We start from the raw sequence: 9,222 nt of genomic DNA, 5'->3' as shown, positions 1-9,222 counted from the left end.
TTCTCTTAATCTAAACCATTTGTTCCCCTCCATTTACTCCCACCCTGTCTCCTCTACAGTCTCCAGCTTGCTCATTTAATCCTCCTTTTGCTTTTCCCTTTTATGCTCTTTTAACCTCCCTCTCATTCAACTTTCACTCCCTGTTCTCTCCCTGCCGATTCTCACCTTTTATCACCTGTTTCTTCTTCACCTTTCATCTCCTTTCCTTCTTGTTTCCTCCATCTCCTTCACCCAGGCTAATCTTTCTGGAACAGAGTCTCCTGATCTGTACCCAAGGCCTGAAGTGAAATGAGTAACACACTTTAGTCGAGTCACAGACTTGTCACAGAGCCAGTGTATTGTTCGTCCAGGCTCCCAAAGGCTAAAATATTACGTTCACACTGATGTGGTGGACTGACTGCAACACTGAGTCGCATATGTGACACACACAGAAACACAAGGGCCAAAATAATAGGCATATTTCTCCTTTAGCTCACTAAAACATCTGAAACCATATGACAAATGTGACCTTTTTAATTCATGTAAACTCAGAAGTGGGATATATTTCATTGGTAAAAGTTTAATGTTTGCAGTCATGATATACAGTGTGACTGTGAAGTTATGGGTTTCAATTTGGTTTAGCTTGTGACTTTTTATTCCATGCAAGCCTCCCTCGCTCTGTCCCTTTCATCTTTCTGACTCTTCACTGTGGCTGAAAACCAATCAAAGGAATCCTCTTTAATAACTGAAGGTCTACTGACATGCAACATTCTCTTTCTACTATAAATGCTGTTTTCCATTTATTATTTTATGCCTTTTTTCTTATTAAACATGATGCCTTTTGAAATTCTATCTCCAGCTATGAGGCTTAGTGTCATGATGGTGAGTGGTTGCCCTCTTCTGGTTCCTATGGGAGCCTACAACTAACAAATCAGCAGCCTGTCTGATGTCTGAATGCCACATCACCGCCACCTCCTTACAAATAACTGTTTGGGGTTTGTGGGCACAGTGCTGAGGAGATTATACCTTATCATACCACCTGCTCGAGTGGAGGGGAACCTATGCAATTAAATAGTCGCCTCTCATTTTGGCTGATGTGCCACAGTTTCTTTGTTGTTGTTTATTTTGTGATTAAAAGTGTGTCAATCAATATCTGATGATTGAAATCCAACAAAAACATGTTTTGTAGTCATTACTAATTAATTTTGTACTTTTATAAAATTAGTTAGCTAACACTATTGCTCCCCAAGGAAAATAAGGTAAGTATATTGTGTTTTGTGTGCCTCAATAGTAACTTAAATCATGTTGTGTATTATTTTTTGCAATATTTTCTAAAATATAAAGATTTATAATGTGCAATAAGTGTATATTCTTTACAGATAGTGCCTTTTTTCTTTAGCTTTAATGTTTGCTGGTGGGAGGTGAGTGGGATGCTATGTGGTTAAAGTGTATTTGCATGAAAACAAACTGGGCTGTCCACTCTTTCAGTGGTCACATGACGGCCGTACGGAAGTTTTTGCAATTTTTGCTGCGTCAAGTTTGCCACAATTATCCATAGACACACCGGAAATAGCCACTTCCTATACGTAAAAATAAAAGACTGCGTCATTAAACACCAATCTGGGTGTTTATTTTGAAATACAGAACCGGAAATGGATTGCTTCCTGCACTCATGCTTAACACTCGCAGTGTGTGAGTTCTGCTGCTGCTTTAGTTTCGTGTGAAAAATGTTATCCGCTATTCGGCGTCGCCGCTGCGGACACTAATTTCACCCGAAAAACAAAACGCCTGTGTATTTAAGTGGAGTCGAACAGTTATAAAGACTTGGAAAGGTGAGTAAATGACAAGAATTTAAATTTTTATCTTTTCCTTTTTTGTCTAAATACAAACTTTTCCACAACAGCTGATATAACGTTAGACGCTAACTTAACAGCACTTAAACGCAACAAACATTGAAGTGGCTCAAACAGAAAATGTGTTGTCTGTGCTACACTGTGGTGGGAATAACTTTAACCAGCTTAGCTACAAGAAATTCCACATTTGTTTGTGAGAAGCTGAACTGCTGAGTCCAGTTCTGCTTCAGCTGCTTACTCATTAATGATTAATTCCTACCCTTTAACTGGTTAATGGTAACTTGTTAGTTGCTTGGTTGTTTTTCAGGCTGCTCTTTTCTTTCTGTGGTCAAAGCGGAGGAAATGGGACAGCCTATGACGAGGTTGTTTATCCCCAATGGAATTCATTATTTTTAAGCTGGGTGCATGCGTGCAGTTTTTACTAAATTTATATATAGATGGAGTCATCTGGTCCCAGCATGTGGGAATACAGCTTCCTGTAGGCCTTTCTCGTCATGATTTGTGCATACGTTAGCAGGTGGACTTGTGACAGGTGGTCATCCAGGCTGAGCATTTTTAGACCAAGAGTGGGGATTTTTACACTTTATTTTCCAAGGTTGCCCCACAGCCTGCCACCACAAGAGATTACACAAACCTACTTTGCTGCTCAGGTTTTTTTAAGACCTTATTTCTGCTTTTTTCCCCCCTGCACACTGTGGGATTTTTTAAAAAGGTGATAAGATGTGATCAATAGTGAAACTGTTTGAATATGCTATCAGATAAGGTATTAAGTGGAACATGTGATAGGTTTTCCTTTTCTGTGCTAATGTGCTGCGTAGTAAGTACAGTCGCAGGGGAATGCTTTTTGCATGTGGGCTATAGGCCTTGGAATAGAGTACATTTTGCATGACTGACTTGCTCAGCAGACCCTTAAAAGTGGTGAATACAATAATTTGTGCACAGTTCTCACAGAGTCAGAGCTCCCGAACCATGAAAATGATGACTGCAGTGGTTAAACAGATGTTCTGCTGCTGTCTGATGGTTGCTAAAATTTGCAGTAGTTAATGAATCTGCATTAGAGAAGTAGAGCAGGGCATAGGACTTGCTAGGACACTGCACATACATTTAAAGCAATGATCATATAACCTGTGTATCTTTTTAAAAAGCTTTTTAAAGCAACACAAAAAATGATCCACATACCGTGGCTATCAAACAGCATGGCCCTACTGACCCTGTTGTGCGCTGTAGTGGAAACTGTTAACAGTAAGGCTGCGACTGTCTAGTTTTGGCTTTTTGAATGCACATTGAGAGCCACATAATGTAGTGGTACAGGATGTTGTTTATCAAGACTCAGATAAGTATCTCACTACCCCTCAACATGTGATTTTTGTGTCTACCAAGGCGCACTATGCTGAGTCGAGCCAGATTCACAACCTTGATGTACGTTCTGGATTATTTATCACTTATTGACATAAAGTTGCAGCTGCAGGTTTTGTCTGCGCCCATCTCTGTCTCTGTCTTTCCTCATTCCTGCTTTTCTTTCTCTCTTTCCGTCCCTCTGTTTCTCTCTGCCTATGTCTCATACACTCACATGAGATTACTTGCTTCTGAATCACTCCTTAATGAGGTAAGAGAAGGAGTATCCCACTGGTTCAGAGGGCACATTGAGCAGTCTGACTATGTCATCAAACAGGCTAAATGAAGAACCCAGTTGTGCAAGACATGATAACTGGAGGCTGTGACTAAAATGACATTAAATTTATCCACAGGACTTACAGGACAGGGAAGAGAACACGTCATTTGGTGATGAGTTTCCTGTGAAATGAGATTAGCTTGACGTGGAGGAACTGGTTTAATTTTTTAAAAGTAAAGAAATAATTTGTTTCTGAAAGTGGTACTCTAAAGAGTTTTGTTTCTTTAACCTTTTCCACTCAGTTGTGAGTGCATGTACCTTACTGTTGTGAGACATACACACTTTTTGGTACATCTAGCTAAAACAAATGCATTGAGTCTAAAACAGTCCTGCTATAAATCTTTCATTCATGAAAGATGTCATTTCCAGTTTTTGTTGAAGGTTTGTGGAGCTGCTGAATAGAGAGACTAAAGTGTAGACTAAATATTCAGAGCACCTCTCTGTATTTCCCATGTAACTCAACAAAATTTTGTTGGATTTAAATGCACAATTTTTCAATCAAAGTGATGTCATGATGAGGTGATGTTTCCAAAGCTGTCCTTAGAGGAGTTTTTCACCGCTGTAACGATGGTCTTCTCATAAGACTGTGCTGCTTATGCAGGAGAAAGACACAAATTCTTCAGGAATTGGTGCAACATGACCAGCGAAAACAAAAATAGAGGGCTATTGCATTTGCTTTTGCTCAAGAGGTTGAAAACCTACAACTACCAGAGTGCACTGCACTGCACAGGACCAATGAACACTACAAGTAGTGGGTGACATAATGTTAACTTCACCATTTTTCCACAGGAAACAATATGGCGGCCGGATGGTAACAAACAGTTTTGAGTCACGGTCAATTTGAAGCCACATATTTGATTAGCGCTGCCTGGTTTTACCGTTTGATCTCAGTTTGGTTTAAGATTGAGAGATAGAGGGGTGATTCTGTTAATTCGCTTCTATACTCTTTGTGTCTGTAGTGGCAGGCATATCAAAGTGCAAAGTATAATCTGTAGTTTGATCAGCAGCCCTTGAGCCAGTGAAAATTTGCCAGATGACGCAGTCTGAGCTGAGAGATGAGCAGGGAGATCTGGCTGCTGGTAAGAGGGAGGGAAGTTTACCACAGTTTATTACACAACACATTGTTACAATACAAAATTGATTGAAATTGGTGAAGTATCCCTTTAATGATATGTTTGAGTGATTTCCAGTACCTGGGATATGAGGGTTCCTGTATGAATGTTGCTGCAGTCAGTAAGGGAATGGACAGAGGAGAGAAACACAAACCTATTCTGTTGTAAGTCTGTGGTATGCACAGCTTGTTCAGCATCAGCTGACATCCACCGCCACGGGAGGAAAACATCATGACCCGCAGAACTTCATACTCATACTTCAAACAGGCTGATGGCTTCGGTCTCATTAAGGGACCTGTAGGTTCCATGTGGTCGGTAGTTTGAGGTGGGTTACCATGGGAAACCTCCCTGTGAAATGTTTCACCCTGAAGAGTTTGAGGCAAATGTGCGCACACACTCACAGGCTTGTTCACTAGAGGACATTGTTCAGATGCATTTCTTTACTGGCAGGACTGAGTCACTATTCAGATCTAATTGAAAGTGGGCTGAAAGCAGCAGCGTGTCTGGTGGTGGGTTTGTGAGTCATGTCCCCTGTGTGTGTGTAAGCATGTGTGCATGTTTCTCAGTAATCCTTACAGGGTTAACACCTTGATAGGAATCAGAGGGTCTGAGGAAACTTTCTCTATAGTGGTGACCCAGCTACCCCTACTAATCAAACAGTGAAGTATATTAAAAATTATCTAGCAGCAACGGAGCAAACAGCGACTCACTGTGTCTGACCTGTCCAGTGATGTTGCTGTTTAAATGTTGAGCATTGAATTTTGGACATAGATTCATCAGGTGGCTTCAAATTAATGGTAATTTGCTCTGCGTCTGCTGCATGTGTAACTAGCAGAGCCCAGCTGTCTGATACTGAATTTCTGAGACAGACAGATGCAGTTATCTGATTTCCATGTGTCAGCCCAGCTTAGTCGCCAGAAGAAAATGGTGACATTGTTTGTTTCTGCAAACCACAAATAGGTTACATTTGTACATTTCATACGTAACATAACATTGTTTCTAAAGTGACGTGGTTCTGATTACATTTAGAAGCTGACTTTGTCATTGGCCAGTGGAGGGGATGTTGCATAGCAATGACATTGAGGCATGATGGCGAAACAGCAGACCACTGATTGAGACAAACAAACAAACAAACAAAAACAACAACGTGCAATTGTTGCACCAAAAGTGGGTTTTCAAGTGACGTGGTATCATCGGTGGCAACTGTGGCACCAAAACTGTGGGGTTTTTTTAAAGGCAGATAGCCGCATTTACAGTCAAGATTGTGGCACCAAAAGTGGTATTTTAATATAGAACATGATCTTTCCTAAACACAGAAGAAGTGCCGAAACATAACCACATGTCAATCACAGCATTGTTGCAATGTTAATCTGAAGTTTTAATGTGTCCGCTAAATAGTATCGTTACATACTTGTAGTTTTCAGAAACTTACAATCAATGCTGATCAATGTTATCCTGGTGACTGGGTTTGTCAGTCAGTATTAGTGTTTTTTTGTTGTTGTTGATGTTGTTTTTTTAATGAATTGATGTCATGGTCAAACATTTTTGACCTTGGTCCCTCAATTTTTTTTTTGCATGTTAGCTTTGAGACTGCAACGATTAGTCGACTAATGGATGACTAATCGACTATTAAAATAATCGATGACTATTTTAGTAGTCGACTAATCGGTTTGAGTCATTTTTCATAGTAAAGTACTGTAGAAGTACCCCGAAATACTCTTATTGCAGCTTCTTACGTTCAAATATTGGCAGCTTTACACACTCTCCCATGACGGTGAACTAAAACCCTTTGGTGTGAGTATGAAACAAGACATTAGATGACATTAGATGAATTTTGGGTTTTGGGAGAGACAGAACATCATTTTCAACATTTTAACACATTTTTTCGATAAAATGATTAGTCAACTAATCGAAGAAATAATTGACAGATTAGTCGACAATGAAAATATCCGTTAGTTACAGCCCTATTTGAGACATTAGAACTAAATAGGAAACGCACGAAGAGAGAGGAAGATGATAAGTAACAAAGAAAGCTGTTTTGATTTTTTAATGCTTTTGGCTAAGACATATAATGAGTGTGACTTTTTATAGTTAATAAATAAACTTGTTTGTGCTCTCTGGATGCAATATGTCATGGAGATATTGTTTCTATATGTGTCAAACAGGTTTGACAATGCAGTACTGCCATTTCCTGTTATGCACTGGCCTACAGATATATCTGTGGTTAGTTAATATCAACCAATTGAGCAGCCCGGTTAACATGCCATTCTAGCTCTAATAAACAGGCACTTTTTTTGCTAACAATGTAGCCAAAAGTTATGACCCAAAAATCTTTCATGCTCTACATGTTATGATAATATGTGTATGTATTTCCCCCCACATAATTTCACTACAGTGTGAATAGTATTAATAGACGCAGGTCAGTGTGGCAGTCGAAGCAGTGCTGAACCACAGTCAGAGTTTCATACAAGGTGAAAGACAAAAGCTTATCTCACCACAGAGCTCACATTGTGTTTTTGTGCATCTGTTGCACGCTAGGAAATGATGCTGTTCCCCTTACCTTTTCAGTTGTACATTGTCTAAATGTGTACTGAAAGAAGGATACTCCTGTACCTTTGTAACACGTCATGTTGTTGGTGCCAGTGCGTCAATCACAGAATATTGCTATATTGGGTGTTTGTACCCCTATCTGTGGTTCTGGGCTCCAGCTGTAGATGTGCTCTCTTGTTAACCTATGACACCTTTTATGTAAAGAAACTGATATAGGAATAAGCCAATGTTACAAACTAATTTGTGGGACCATGACAGAGAAAGAGGACTTTCTTCGCTCTTCTTCTACAATGGTATCTTTTGTGGAGGTCACTCAGAACAGAGGTTTTGGATTTTCCACATTCCTGGTCTGTTGGAATTTATCCTACATCATTGTTGCAGATAACCTAAACACATCTCCTTTGGCATTACCATTGTGAGAAATGGGTTAAAGGCAAATTCTAACTTGCTTTGGAGAATTCAGGACGCCAAAATTTCAGTCATTATCTCATAGAATTTACAAGGTGACAGTAGTGCAGTGTGTAATACCCTGAGTGTGTATGACCTGGGGAAAAACGTTGGTGTTATTGCGTTTCCATGGTTTGCGCAATTTAACCAAAGTCAGGCACACTGCGGTCATTGTAATTTCCATTTACACCATAATGTATTTCTGCAATCGATGAAGTCATTACTTGTCTGTTGATCGAAATATTACGTTAACATTTATGACTAATATTCTTGATTTTGCTTACCCAACACTTCAAAATGAAATATGAAATGTTTAAACATCATTATCTGTGCCAGTAGCAAATCACTCTGATCAAAGTGTTTTATGTGTGGGGTTTTTGGTACATGCAGGCTACTTCTGTGCATTCATAGATACTAATGGTTGGTATGACAAGCTGTGCTATGGGAAGCAGCACTAATACACATTTTGTGCCTTGCATCTCGTGACATATTTTAATTTATCCATGGCTAGCATTAAACCTCCACAGCTGATACCTCTTAGAAGTGACATACCGTTGAGTAGTGGCAAGTTAACTAGAGGCAGTCAGAGCGAAGGACTTTTGCAAACACCGATGATATTTGTCTTCTGTGGGAGCGAAGTTCATTCACTTTAGAAAAAAAAATGCTTGTTTTTGTAAATTAACAAGATAATAATTTCATTAATTCAGAGCAATGAGAATTTACAACATTATTATGTTAACCTTTCAAAGACAAAGTGTATTTAGGCTAATATTACATGCACCATACCCAGTCTGTGTTTACTGTACCCACATCCTAGCTCAGTTCAGCCATGATTTGATTTAGTATGCAAAGACTCTGGCAATGGAATCAGAATAAAGTGCACAGTTGTCACTCGTCATGGTCCGTAGCGTAGTAAAGAAAATGTGAAAGACATGAGCACTATTTTTTTAGCCTTGTGACATAACTGCAGGCTGCATGCTAGTGTATGTGTTACATATGCAAAGAGAGAGGGAGACGAGGCAGGTCATGTGTGTTTGGTGTCATTGATGTGCAAAGTTTGTTAGACATCCTTTTTTCATTTTGTCACACAGGCTTAGAAAACTGAAAGGCTGCGTATTGGGAAGAATCTGTCGACATGATAACGTATCACAATGCAGGGTTAGGATAAATATATTGCAATACTGTAAGCATGATGATGAATTGTTTTTTTTTAACTGTGAACTCTCGTTTCAGAGAGTCGTTTCACCCTATCATTTAAAAGTTTTCTTTTTAATGCAATCAGAACAGTGTGATCTGTATTTGTAATTCTTGAAGTTCCTTTAACATCCAACATCATAGCACTACTTGTTTTGCAATCTGAGCACATTTGCCTGTATCACTAAAACATGAAATAAAAGGGTTTTCATGAACCTCCTTTGGATAAACAGATGAAGGAAATAAAAAATTAAAAATTGAGAATCGATTCAGTGCCATAAACTCAAATGTCGATGTTTTCTTCAACACCTAAAAAAAAATCACTGAATGTATACTCATCCCAAAATAGACATACTTCACTTGAGAGGTTACTGGCATTAAGCAGAGTTGAACCTGACGTCAGCCGGCACTGATC

General features: G+C 39.2%; 1 protein-coding gene across 3 annotated transcripts in view; it reads left to right on the top strand.

Moving 5' to 3' along the window:
* The first annotated feature begins 1,677 nt into the window (after positions 1-1,677).
* Positions 1,678-9,222, top strand: part of LOC125889475 (arf-GAP with Rho-GAP domain, ANK repeat and PH domain-containing protein 1-like) — a 69,007-nt gene continuing 61,462 nt past the window's right edge. For all 3 annotated transcript variants that reach the window (XM_049577505.1, XM_049577506.1, XM_049577503.1), the window contains exon 1: positions 1,678-1,811. The gene's annotated coding sequence lies outside the window, so the exon portion shown is untranslated. The remainder of the gene's footprint in view (positions 1,812-9,222) is intronic.

This window comes from Epinephelus fuscoguttatus, linkage group LG5, assembly GCF_011397635.1.
Source record: "Epinephelus fuscoguttatus linkage group LG5, E.fuscoguttatus.final_Chr_v1".
Lineage (NCBI taxonomy): Eukaryota > Metazoa > Chordata > Actinopteri > Perciformes > Serranidae > Epinephelus > Epinephelus fuscoguttatus.
This window is presented reverse-complemented; position numbering and strand designations above follow the sequence as displayed.